The 14,770-nt window shown below is 36.9% G+C and overlaps 1 pseudogene; it reads left to right on the top strand.

Annotated features, from left to right (window-relative positions):
- Positions 1-1,925: 1,925 nt before the first annotated feature.
- LOC122473663 lies at positions 1,926-6,640 on the top strand (annotated as a pseudogene).
- Positions 6,641-14,770: the final 8,130 nt, after the last annotated feature.

Raw genomic sequence — 14,770 nt, 5'->3', positions numbered from 1 at the left:
CATGACTCCTAGGCATTTAGTCATTGAACAGTACAAGCATAATGTAGGACATCTCCTCTGAATGCTAGCAAGCATAGTGTGAAGTCAGCTCTCGGGGAGATTTCAGGCATCAGAGTAAATCCAGATTGGCTTCTGTCATTTGCTATACTGTTCGAATCCACATGATAGATGATAGCGTCTTGGTCAAGGATGATATCACTGGATTGGGATGATAGCTGCTAGGAGGCTCAAATTCTGATTATTCTTTGAAGGTGGAGCCAGAAGGCTATTCTAATGTTACATTTGTTATATGGCATTACATATTGCCCCCAAACCATATGTATACCTATGATGTTGTCCAATGTTTTAGAAATATCAAGTTAACTATGGAGCCCTTCCAGTAAAACTTAGTAGGCTGACCATCTTTGTCCAGCAGTTCTCCCTCCAAATTTTTCATTAAAATATCAGAGAAGAGGGGCGCCTGGGTGGCTCAGTCGGTTGAGCATCTGACTTCGGCTCAGGTCATGATTTCGCGGTCTGTGAGTTCAAGCCCCGCGTCGGGCTCTGTGCTGATCGCTCAGAGCCTAGAGCCTGTTTCAGATTCTGTGTCTCCCTCTCTCTCTGACCCTCCCCCATTCATGCTCTGTCTCTCTCTGTCTCAAAAATAAATAAACATTAAAAAATTTTTTTAAAAAAATATCAGTGAAGAATAGTGGATGAAAGATTTTTTTTAAGTTTAGACAACAAACTTACGGAGGAAATTTAATGGTTTAAAAAATTTTTTTTCAATGTTTTTTATTTTATTTTTGGGACAGAGAGAGACAGAGCATGAACGGGGGAGGGGGACACAGAATTGGAAACAGGCTCCAGGCTCCGAGCCATCAGCCCAGAGCCTGACGCGGGGCTCGAACTCACAGACGGCGAGATCGTGACCTGGCTGAAGTCGGACGCCTAACCGACTGCGCCACCCAGGCGCCCCGGAAATTTAATGGTTTTAGCAGACCATAAAAAAGAGGAATCCAAATGCCTATAAGAGGAGGAGTACCTGTAAGAATTGATCTAATTTCCATTTCAGAATGCTTAGAACATGGAGTGAGGTATGATTAGCAACATGAATGGTTGAAAATCTATATACAAATTGGTTGAATCTTCCTGGTCCCTTACACTTTCTGAGCAGTCAAGAAACTACCCTACCCACATGCATCATAGGTAATAGCATGCTTAGTCTGGAGAAACTGAGCCCAAGGAGCCTCTGAGTTCAGAGACAACAGGCACACAGGATAAGGTGTGTGTGTGTGTGTGTAGGAAGAGTGGTAAGATAATGCAAAAATCTACATGCTGAAATGCAAGACCAGCAGGCTGCTTCTCCTGTCTAGCTCCTAGAATCCTAGACAACCAGGTTAATATCCTCCACCCATCAACACACACCCATGCACTTCTTCCAGTCAGCTTCTCACTTTTGCATATGAGAGGACAGCCAACAATCAGTGGACATTCAAGAAAAGACAATTTATGGGGCGCCTGGGTGGCTCAGTCGGTTAAGCATCCGACTTCGGCTCAGGTCATGATCTCGCAGTTTGTGGGTTCGAGCCCCGCGTCGGGCTCTGTGCTGACAGCTCAGAGCCTGGAGCCTGTTTCAGATTCTGTGTCTCCCTCTTTCTCTGACCCTCCCCTGTTCATGCTCTCTCTCTCTCTCTGTCTCAAAAATAAATAAATGTTTAAAAAAAATTTAAAAAAAAAGAAAATACAATTTAGGAGAGACAAAAAACAAACAGGAAAACACAACTTGCACAATAACAAAGACCATCAGTGGAACAGAAGAAACCAAATATAGTTAATACCATCAAGGGTGTGAGAAAAGATAGTCTGCCTATGAAACAAGAATGGGGTCCTATAATGAAAGAAAAATTCAGAGGGCAATTTTTAACTTTGGAAATTAAAAAACGATGAACAAAAAGAGGTTTTCTTTGGCCTCCACCAGTGGCGTGGCATGGCTCCAGAGGGGCTGGGGACATACAACCCCAGAGTCTGCAGGAGGAGATGTTGCCAGCAGGCAGGTTGGCATGGGCAGGGGCATGACGCTGGGGCTGTGAGGTTGAGAGGAGATGTTAGTGCCAGTGGAGAGTCAGATGCCTTTTGGGGGCACTGCTAAACTGGTGGGTACCTGACCCAGGGAAGAGTCTGTCCGGTCCCTCTGTGCTCAGCCATCTCTAGGCCAGATGCAGCATCTCCTACCTAGTTTGAAGGATCTGGGGGCGTAGATCTTTGGCAGTTTGGAATAAGTCCAGCTATCTGAGCTATTGAAAATCTCCCTGGAGTAAGAACAGAAATTGCAACCACAAAAAAAGAGGGCCAAGCTTGATGAAGGTTACCCTTGAGAACAATAACATTTTGTGTTGGAGACAGGAAAATGTAGAGACCTAAGGGATTTAACCAACATTTTGGGGGAATCTTGCACATAAACTTTCATCCTGGCTACCAATATTTTGGACAGATCCTTGGCTTTTACGACAGGGAGACCTAAGATTTGCCTCACATTGGAGTCTGTTGTGTTTGCTGGTTGCCGGCATAGTTGAACAAGAATGCATTTCTTCCACTCCTGAAGTAATCCAAATTAGTCAGTGTAAATGCACTGGTTCTGACAGAAAATGAAGGGAAAATATAATTCTGGAAAAAATTCAGAACTATGAAATGGAACAGGCTGCTGTCTTGAACTTTGTTCTACTTGTATAAGAACATTATACTTCATATTTCAGAAAGGAAGGAAATATCGAGCCTTGGTAACCTGGAAGCTCAGCTGAAAGCTTACAATTTTCAACTAGTCTTTTCAAAAGCAAAGCCATCTGTGTGAGCTTTGTACCTCCTCAATCTGGAAGTACAAACGTAAGTCAGCAAATAATCACGAATATTCCTGCTTGTTATAAAGCATTTGAAGATTAATGACACTGAGTTCTTTTATTGGAGGGAAGTAGTTTCTAAGTGTCTAGCTGAATATTTTCTCTCAAATGTTACAAGAAGTTGGTTTGGGCTGTTTCTCGGTGCAGAGCCCAGACCTCCAAGACAGCAGCTAGGGTATTTCTGAGTTGTAAACAACACTAGTGGATAGCCACCTTGATGAAAGTGAGGACTCTGAAGAGGTGGGTTCTAAAGAATGAAGTCTCAGCAGCTCTGTCTCCATTGCAGTGATCAAAGATGCACTGTCTTTTTCAACTTGAAAGTGGCACAGTTTCCGTGCTTTCTGTTTTAGAAATCTAATTGTACTGTGTCAGAATTTAAAGTATGTATATAGTTTATAAGCAATAAATGGAGGACTGGGTAGTTTTTCATTCGGCCCTCATCGAGGCAGGAATACATAGACTAGAACACTGTTGTCTATAATTATTCAGAGCAGATCTGGTCTATTTTCATATTCTAAATTATCAAATGGGTTAGGGACTCTCAAACAATTGAAAATAACTTAAATATAGGCACTATGTTTTTCACTTTAAATAAAAATGATCTTTAGCTACATGTTAATATGATAATACATTTTGTGAGAAAGGATGTAGGAAGTGGAAGGAGAGAGCATTTGTTTTCTTGATGAAGTATGAAGTAAGAGGCAGAAATCTGCTGAGAATAAAACAGAGTCCAGTCTGAGAGGGAAAGAGGTTTCAGGGGAGCAGGTTCTGAATGGGTTTTGAGGGGAATGTTGAAGGGAACTAATCAGGACAAGTAAAGTCCTGAAATGATTCAGAGGTCCTAGCCAATGTTGGAAACCATGAATTCAGTAGTGCAAGATCAAAGAAAGAACCAGGGGCTTTTTATCTAGCATTACCAAGTTCCAAAATGCAGAAACCAAAAAAGGGTAACTCACTGCTCTAGGATTTGGGTTTGCAGGTTGCTGGTGATGAGGAACTTCAGATGAACAACCTTGTCAGTGAGAAAAGAAGGTAGACTAGGATGAAATCAACAAATAAAAAAAAAGGGGGGGGGGGTGGAATCCAGGGCCTGGAGGGTTTGTTGTGATTCCTGTGCATATTTGGTGGGAAGGGTAGTATATAAGAGGTGAAAAATCAAGAATTTGTTGACAATGAATGGAATGTAGAACTTCAAAGTTTCAAGTTACCTCTTCAAGGCACATACCTTAATTTTTTTAAATGTTTTTTAAATTTATTTTTGAGAAAGAGAGAGAGAGAGAGAGAGCATGAACAGGGGAGGGGCAGAGAGAGGGAGACACAGAATCTGAAGCAGGCTAGCTCCAGGCTCTGAGCTTTTTGCACAGAGCCTGATGCGGGGTTCTAACCCACGGACCACGAGATAAGGCACGTCCCTTAGAAAAGGGCTACAGTGAAGAGGGGGAAACGGTAAGGCAAAAGAGGTCTAGGGCATTTGAAATTAGGATGTGAATTTTTTGTCTATGTAAACTCTGAAATCACCTAGAATTGTGGTACAAGTGTGGCAGAGAAAGACTATGAACCAGCTCTGAAAGTCTACATTGAGAAAAGTGACCTTAACAAGCACAATGTAAGATAAATTGTTTTAAATGAAGATAGATTTTTATTGGAAGATGAAAATGTAAAGGTCAGAAAGCAGAGTTAGGGGGTTGGGGGAACGTCACCTCTACAATCTCTCAATATACACACTTTCCTGTGGACCTGGAGAAAAGAATAGCTTCCAGGCTTACGTGAATACTGAAAGTCATAATTAATCAAGGCCTATCTTCCTGTAGCATCAATTTCCACGGTTGATAAACAATTTCATACATTTTGGATTCCTACAAACTCAGATACAATTGGAAGTAAGTAGGATGCAAAATTTATGTACATGTTAATGATAACACAAAAATGTCAAAGAAATCTACACTTGGGAAATGCTGCTTTGGGCTAGTACTCTGGTTCCTTTGGAAGACTTTCTTTCCCCTGTCGTCTGTATGAAGAACTTTGAAGAGGTCCTGAAAGAAAGGTTGGGATGCAGGAAAGAGTCTTGCTCTGCAACGGATAAGGTGGCGGGGGGTGGGTGGGGGGTGAAGGGGTGGGGGAGTGGTTGGGGTTGTTCAATAGAGAAAAAGATTAGAAAGGGAAATCTGAAAACAGTAACGGTCAAGTGCCCTGGCATAGAAAAGAGGAAGTGTGGGATGTTAACAATTTTCAGTCATTACAAGAGGAATGAGGATCATTCAAAGGTCATCAACCTCAGAGATTTCCTATTCTAGATTCTGCACTCATCATGTTTGTGCAGGAAGTACTGTACCCTGCCTGCCTCTGGGAAGCACTGAGTACCATGTGTGAGGAGATTCTCAGCAAGCATCAAGAGTTCTGATTAAATCCAAGGCTTTTCCATGTGCTGGGAGCTGTGAGGGGTTGCTAGTCCGTTCACCGCAACCCTCCAGGTAGCTCATAATTAATTCAAACAGTGACAAGATGACTTACTTTATGGCTCAGCAACTCTTTCTTCCAGGTCAGAGACAACCAGTGAAGACCTCAAAACAGGATTTTACTTTTTCCCTATTTGGTTTCCGTGATGCTTGTCTCTCCAACCTCTTGACAACAGTAAATACTTGCGAACTGCTGAACAATGTTGAGTGCTTCAGCAAACTTAACTTTTAAGTCACCAGATGTTTTGGTCTTCCGTCCTAATTATTTTGTTAGAACTGTTTTTTTTAATTTTTTTTCCAACGTTTATTTATTTTTGGGACAGAGAGAGACAGAGCATGAACGGGGGAGGGGCAGAGAGAGAGGGAGACACAGAATCGGAAACAGGCTCCAGGCTCTGAGCCATCAGCCCAGAGCCCTACGCGGGGCTCGAACTCACGGACCGCGAGATCGTGACCCAGCTGAAGTCGGACGCTTAACCGACTGCGCCACCCAGGCGCCCCTGTTAGAACTATTTTTAAAAATCTTTATTTATTTATTTATTTAGAGAGAGATAGTGGAGGAGGGGCAGAGAGAGAGAGAGAGAGAGAGAGAGAAGGAGAGAGGAAGCCCGACTCAGGACTCGATCCCACGAACCGTGAGATCATGACCTGAGCCAAAATCAAGTCAGATGCTTAACTGACTGAGCCACGCAAGTGCCCCAAGAAGTAATTACCTTCATCAACAAATGTAGCAACACCAGCTTCCCCCCCCCCCCCACATAGAGCTTTTCTCCCCCAGAGAGATGTCTGAAAATGCATCTGAGTAGACATACCCTAGAATCTTTGAAGCTCGTTTCCTCTATTGCCAAAATAAAATGATTGTGTTATTTTGAAATTATACAGCACTTTTGACCCAGAAAGCTTTGTGAAGAAATACTTCCTTCTTCAAATGTTATTGGATATTGAATTACAGTCTCTGTTTTCCCTGTCAGTGAAAGTGATCACATTATCTTCAGACCAACTAATATCATGACTTATTAATAATCGTGTAGCAGTAATTTGGTCTGGTATGGCTATGAACAGTGAAATAAAGGAAACGTTTTATGAGAAATTCTGGAATTTAAAGAATTATGTTTTTTATGTAGCCTGAAAGACAGGCAATCATTTCCAGAAGAACTGAATGCCAGCCAGTTGGAAAAGACCGAGTTTGGAGCAATTGAAAAAGGAATTTTTCTAAAAAGACAGGCAAGTGGCCTCAGGAAAGGAGGCTTGCTAAAATGTACTGGGTACAGGCAGATAATAATAGGAATTGCCAAATTGGGTTTTTGAGGATATTGAGATGAGGCTTAACTTGGAATTATTGAGTTTCAATCTAGCAGGAAAGACAGAGTAACACCTGGGGCTGTTCTCAGTGGTTTGCTAGCGTGGGTGGGGGGTGGTGGTGGTGGTAATAACAAAGTAATACTAACTCTGGGATGAATTGTTTAATTTTTACTTTTAAGAATTACTGTTCTCTTCTAGGTACTATAAAACAGCTATATCTACTAAACAAAATCTGAATTTATTCAATCATTTAAGCGTCAAATGATTTACTGAATTTTTTAAAAAGATGGCTTCACTTGTCTTAGACAACTTCATAACTGTTGAGAGGGGATGGGGGTTGTGGATACTCAAAGATGACATGACTTAGTCTGAAAAAGAACATTTGTGACATAAAAACTAGGACAACGGTACAGGTGGATGATAAAAAACGTGACTTGGTTTGAGCACATGCAGGGTGCCTGGTGAAGAACCCCAGAAGCATTTTGGAAGAAAAAGGATTTTGCAAGGGATAGGTCCTAAATTATGAAATATGGAGAAAAATTAAAAAAGAGGTGAATTTGAATTGGTATGGAACAAACTTTGTGGTAGGTAGAATAATGGATCTGCAAAGATGTTCAAATCCTCATCCCAGAATCTGTGATTATTACATGGCAAGGAGAAATTAGGGTTGAGGATGGGATTAAGGTGCTAAATCAGCTATTCCAGGAAATTATTCTGGATTATCCAAGTGGGTTCAGTATAATCACGAGAGTCATCAAGGAAGAAGGAGACAGAAAAAAAGAACCAGAGAAATGGCATCATAAAAAAAGGCAACCATCCATTGCCAGCTTTCTCACTAGAACAAGTAAGCAATGCAGCCCTACTAACTACGGACACCTTGATTTTAGCCCAGTGAGACTCCTTTCAGACGTCTGTCCTCCAGAACTGTAAGATAATAAATTCATATTGTTTTAAGCCAATTAATAGTGATTTGTTACAATAGGAAACTAATACAGATGTGAATTTATGAGAACTGATATGATTGATAAAGGAAAGAAAAGAGCCAAACAAATATATAATTTTTTTTTTAGCTTAAGTGGTCAATTGGGATAACAATGCATTCAGAGAAGATGGCAGTAATTGGCCATCAGAGATGATTTTGGTGGGAAGATGATGAAATTCAACTGATTTATTTTGAGTTTGAGGTAATAGAATGATATGAAAGCATCAATATCCAGATGAAAAAATAGATTTGGATTTGGAAATTGACAATATGGAGAAACTATGAGAATAAAGGATTAATCTAAAAAGTATTTTAGGCAAAAACAGAATGGTTGAGCTTTTGGCGATTTTCAGGTTTAGGGGTAGATTAAAATGAAAAAGATAAAATAATAGAGCCATCAGAGAAGCAGATGGGGAATCGGTAAAGGACAGAGATGAATTCACAGAGTTTGAGGTATGAAATTAGAGTTTAGTAAACATCTGCTGAATGAATAAAATAGAAGTATCTTAGAAAGTAGACAAAGGCTCAGACTGATGTGTTAAAAGTGGCCTTGCTAGTCAAGAGTGATAAAACTCTTGACAGTTATAAAAGTATAAAACTATTTTTATACATTATTATGTACTTGGTAACTGACTAGGTTATTATATATTCCAAAAACACAGATTGGCATTTAGGTCCTGAAAAGTATCACCTAATAGTAGCATATGTGAACGCTTGTTTCACTGTGGACTTGCCTATACTGAATGTTAAAATTTGAGGAGGATCTCAAGTGCACCGACTAAATTGAGGTATATTCTTTGGTACGTTATTAGTCGATGTATGGCAAGTGTTTATTTTTATAGTTTTATGCCCTTCATCTCCCTATATGATCTCATTCCCATATGCTTTTTCTTGATTTTGTGCTTACTTTATATCCTGTCAATCCACACTCTCCATAAAGGTGTCAGTGTGAAATATACAGTATTGTTGCATGTAATGCATACACATTTGTGTATGTGTTGCGTTATATTTCTTACTTTTTTCACTCGACCTATATAGAACTGGAAAAATTTTTGCATGAACTTATTGGAATTATCCTTTTCAGTAACCCCCTAAGTTATCTAGTCTTCTGTTGACTGATATCTGGAATGCTTCCAACTTTTTACTACTATTGTACTTCAAATGAGCAGTTTTATCTATGCCTTTTTGTGTACCTCAGCAAGGGTTTCACTGGAATTATTCTTCTTTTTGTGGGATATATGCATACCCTTATTTGATTACTAGTCAATAGAATTTATTTCCAAAATGAGTGCCACGGATGCCATCTAATGCATCAGGGTTTTGTTCCCTGCATCTGCATCAATACTTGACATTATTTGAACTTTTTCGAATATGATGATAATACAACGTATATCATTATTATTTTTATGTGCACTTCTATGATTACTACTGCTATTGGTCTCTCCATATGTTTGTGTGTGTACATATATATGTATATATATACAGATATATATTTATATGGTGTTTTTGTGTATAAATCGCCCATTCATATAATTTCCCAATTCTTTCTGGTTTCCCCATTTCTTGATAACTTATAATACTTCTTTGTATATTATAGATCTTAATCCTTTGTCAGTTTTAGATGTTGCAAATACCCCCTTACTTCTAACTTCATTTGAGAGGTCCTTGTTTGAGAAAATCTTTACCTTTGATGTAACACTATACACAATTTGCTTTCATATTATTAATGCCTTTTGTTCTTATTTAAAAATAATTCTCCATAGAGAGATAAAAGATATCAGAATACACTTCCTACTAACGTTGTTGTTTTTCTTTTCACAATATCCTTTCAATCCTGGAGCTTATTTCTGTGACATATGGTCATAACTTCATTGTGCTTTTCATACTGCGAACTAATTATTTCAACATTGTTCACAACAGAGTCCATACTTCATCCACTATATGCTATGTTAGTCTTTTATCTTTTCACATCTTATGTTACTATTTAGACCTTGGGTCAATGATTCAAATTTAAGTTTACTGTTTTAACTCTAGAAATGTTGAGAATTTCTCTTTGTGTTCAATGCTTTTAAATATTTCTGCACTGCATATAAATATGTACTGCTTTATATTTTCTGCCCTCCTCTGTACTCCATGAGGCTTCTCAACTGAGGGTATGCATCTTTATTTAGTTATAAAAAAATGATGACTGTTATATTTTCAGTTCTTTCCTCTCCATTTTCTTTGTTTCTTTTTTTTTTAATGTTTATTTATTTTGAGAGAGAGAGCGTGAGCAGGAAAGGGGCAGAGAGAGAGGGAGAGAGAGAATCCCAAGCAGGCTCTGGAGCTGTCAGTGCAGAACCTGACACAGGGCTCAATTACCTGAACTGTGAGATCATGACCTGAGCTGAAATACCAAGAATTGGATGCTTAACTGGCTGGCCACCCAGCCACCCCCATTTTCTTTCTTTTTTTTTTCTCTTTCTGGGATTTCTATCAGATAGAAATTGATACTTTAACCTTTAGTTTTTGCATCTTATAACTTCATTTTTATAGAGTTAGGGTTAAGTTTTGTACAAGCACATAAAAGCCTATGTCATTCATTTCAATAGCCATGTAATACACTACAATATTATTATGAATAATTTTTTGATGGATATTTAGGTTTCCAATTTTTACTACCACAACAAATAAATCATTCTACTGTGTCTATTTTGGTGCTCATCTATGCATAGTTCTTTTGGATTGTTTTTTAGAAGTAGAACTGCTGAGTCAATGGAGATGAACGATTTTATTTTGATAGACTGTCAACTTGTTTTCCAGAATGGTTTCTGCAATTTGTACTCCCACTGAGTGTACAAAAGTACTATTCCTCATTTCTATGCCAAGGCTTGATGTAATCACTGAAATTCTTGTCAAACATATGAAAAATAATTCCTTTTTATTTTGCATTTTCCTTATAACTAATCGGGTTGAACATATTTTTGTATATATTTATGTAGATATTTGTGATTATCCATTGTGACTTACATCCTGTCCATTATTTCCATTATTTTTATTGTTTTTTTTTTAATTGACTTTAGGAACTCTGTGTGTGTGTATATGTGAGTGTGTGTGTGTGTGTGTGTGTGTGTATTTTAAATAGTAATCTTGGCCAGTAATATAGTAGTATATGGTGCAAAATTTTCCCCATAACCTTGCTGAAATTTTAGCTTTATTTATGATTTATTTTGTTTTAGGGAGTCTTTAGTTTCTAAGAAACAGAATCTGTCAGTTTCTTTTCTTTGGATTTGTGTTTCACTTAGAAAACATCTCTACCAATATTGACTTACAATTTCTTCTACTGCTTTTGTAATATTAATTAACCTGGAATTTACACACACACACACACACACACACACACACGGAGATCTATTTTTCTTTAATGTGCAAACCCAATTTTTCAAATACTAGTAACTGAATAGTCCACATTTTCATTTTTGTTTACAATGCTGTCTTCACCACAAACTAAAGTATATACATGGATCTGTTTACAGAGACTCTTTGTAATATCTTTTAACTTCTGTTATTCATGTCTTTCATCACTAATTTTATTTTAAAAAAAGCTATAGCTCTATTTTCCATAGCATCTAGCTATATTTTCTATAGCATCCTTAGTTTGTTCTTTTCATGAACTTTAGAATTAGGTGGTTTTTTTGTTTGTTTGTTAATTTCTTTGATCATTGATTGAGGTTATATTAAAATATAGATTATTTAATTGTTCTTCTATTGCTCATGACCCATCTTTTCCTTTTCCAGCTCTTCTTTCAGGTCTGTCAGTAAACGTTTATAATTTATTTTTGTATCCCACTCTTGATTTTTATAAGTTTTTAAGTCATAATCCTTGGTTATTTGTATTTTCAAATTCTCTGATTCTTTAGAAACATTTGATAATTTTCCAAATTTTGTTAGATAGTTAAGATTTTGAACCATTCATAGGTTGCAATTATTTTCAATTCGTTTTGTTTTTTTCTTTTTGAACTATTTCTCTTCAGTGAAGTTTTCATAACATTTTTAAATTGAGCTATAACTTACCAACAGTTAAATGCACAGATATTAAGAGTACTATTCAATCAATTGGAAAATATATAAATCCATCTGACCAACATAATTGTTGTTTAGTTCAGTAACATCATCAGAGAAAGTCCCTTGCTACTCCTTTCTGTTTGATCACCTCTCCCTTGCTTCATGCCAACCACCATTGTTCTGATTTCTATCACTATAAATTAGTTTTCTATGTTCTAGAAATGCATGTAAATAGTCACACTATATTTACCCTGCCTATATCTGCTCTGCATGGTGTCTGACTCCATTCACTCACATGGTATCTCTGAAGTTATTCTTTGTTTTTGTGTATATCAGTAGTTTGTTCCTTTTTATTACTGAGTAATATTTTGTTGAATATACTAAAATTTGATCATATATTTGGATTGTTTTTCAACTTTTGGCTCCTATGATTAATTGGCTCTAATAAGTTTTTGTTAAAGATTTGTAGGGAACATATTGGAATTGAATTTTTTTAATGTAGGAAGAATTTTAACTAATCAATAGAATCAACTAATAAATTACAGAGATGAAGGAATTAGCAAAGATATTACAATAGCTATTTTAATTATGAGCCATATGAATAAGAAGGCAGAAAAAAACACGATCATGAAAAGGAGAGAGTTCAATGATATAAGAAGACTCAAACTGAAATTTTTGAGGTAAAAAATACCGTATCTGAGATGACAAATAACGTAGATCATACTATAGACTGAATGTCTGTGTGCCTCACAAATCATATGTTGAAATCTAATCCTCAATGTAGTGGTGTTCGGAAGTGGGCATTTAGTGGGTGATTAAGTCATGAAAGTAGAACCTTCATGAATGAAATTTGTGCTCTTATAAAAGAGGCTCCAGAGAGCCTTTTTGCCCCTTTTACCATGTGAGGACACAAGGAGAAGATGACCATCTATGAACTGGAAAGTGTGCCCTCACTAGATATCAAATCTTCTTGTGTCTCGAACTTGGAATTCCCAGCCTTCAGAACTGTGAGAAATAAATATCTGGTTTTTAAGTCACTCAGTCTTTGACACTTTTGTTATATCAACCTGAAAAGACTGAGACAGCATTCACATTAAATTAGACCCAGCAGCAAAAAAGACCAATGAACTTAAACACAAGCTGTAAAAACTATACAAAATTATGTACAGACACAAAAAATGAGGGAAGAAATAAACAGAGCATCAATGACCGGTTGGATAATAACAGGCAGTCTAACATGCATACAATTGCCATCTCAAAAGGAAAAAAGAGAGAGAAGAGATGAGAGAAAATCAGTTGAAGAAATAATAGTAAATAATTTTTTAGGTTTGGAGGAAACTATAAGTCTACAGACCCAGGAATCTCAATAAATTTTAAGAAGAGTAAACCTTATGAAAATCACTCTAAGGCACATCTTAATCAAATTGTTGAAAACCAATGGTAAGGAGAAAATCTCAAAAGTATCCAAAAGAAGTAAAGACAGATGACTTCACTATGGTAAAACTTAGATAAATATAATATTTGTGATTAGTAGTATTCAATTGACTTAACACATTTAATATAGAGTATAATAAAATTATGGAATATGAACCCCCACTTTTGAAGCACTTGACCATTAATGTTTCATAAAATTGTCATTAAATTACCGAGGGAATATAACAGTAGTGAAAAATATGTATCAAAAATTAATATTGGAAAAGAATGTGGATCTTGCTTCTAAGATTTGAGGAGTCTACAGGCTATAGAAAAGGAGACAATGTATTGGGGAAGTTATGTTATCCTTTAACTCACTGCATATAAAACTGTAGCCTAATTCAGGAAGAACTGAAAAAACCATTACTGTTACCTAATTTTGAATGGCAAGAGCTGGATAAGAGTGTGGGTGCACAGCAGTTGGTAAGAAGCATAACTTGATCCTAATTAAGTCTACCACCAGAAATTTCCTGGATGCCAGGGTTTGTGCAATGGAGGGAGCCTGCTGTACAGATTATTCTCATATACACTTTTAGCTAAATCAGGGAGACAGCTGAGGGTAGTTCCCAGTGAGAGCTGTCAAGCCAATGAGAATAATTTTATAGAAAGCATTGGGACAACTGCATAATTACAGACAAGAAAATCTTCAGCAAAGAAGAGAAAACCCAGGTTTAACTGCATCCAAGTGCAATGTCCTTGATCATTAACTTTCCAAAGTAAAATTATAACAAATGTAAGTTTTTCTCTTGCTTTTGTGACTTACATAGGACCCTTTCAATTTCTTACAACCCATCTCAACCCCACAATTTTTCAGACATAAGCTTCCCTCTCTAAGGTTAAGTAAACCAAAAGGTTGACCAATGTATTTATTGAATGTTTTACTCTGAGGAAGTAAAACAAATGCCCACCTATAAAACAAACTTACTATAAGAAATTAAAGAAACTTAAAAAAAAATCCATAATCTGTAAATGTGTTAAAATTCAAGAAAACCAGAGTAGAACGTCATTAAAAATCCAAGAAAGATACTTAGAGATTAAAAATATGACTGCTGGATTTTGAAAATACAATTAAGGTTAAAAAATTTAAAAAAAACCCTGGGTATTGGATTGTATTAATTCACTGACAAGTGAATTAATACTTTTGTCCTCCAAAATTAAACAGAAAAGAACGCAACGATAATTGGGACAATAAGATTACATGAGAACACAGATGATGAAGTTTATACTGCCAATTCTTTTCTATGTGTCTGCAGCAACAGGATGTTTTAAGATAATGTCTCAGTGTTTCACAATTTAAGTGATGACAGGTACATTGAAACTTCCAAAACTGAGACACACAGAGAAAAAGAATGACAAAAGGCGACCATAATATTCAAGATTGTGGGGCAACTTCAAAAGATATAACAAACATATAATTGGAATACAATAAAGAGAAGAAAGAAAACAGAGCTGAAGGAATATTTGAAATAATAATATCTGAGAACTTTTCAAAATTAATGACAAACATCACAGATCTAAGAAGTTCATAGAACACAAAGAAGGGTAAATACCAAAAATCCATACCTAGGCATATCATATTTAAACTGCAAAAAACCAAAACAAAGAGAAAATCATGAAAATAGACAGAGGGGATGATG

Source organism: Prionailurus bengalensis, chromosome B4, assembly GCF_016509475.1.
Source record: "Prionailurus bengalensis isolate Pbe53 chromosome B4, Fcat_Pben_1.1_paternal_pri, whole genome shotgun sequence".
NCBI lineage: Eukaryota > Metazoa > Chordata > Mammalia > Carnivora > Felidae > Prionailurus > Prionailurus bengalensis.
Note: the sequence above shows the minus strand (reverse complement) of the source record. Positions and strands in the feature narration are given on the sequence as shown.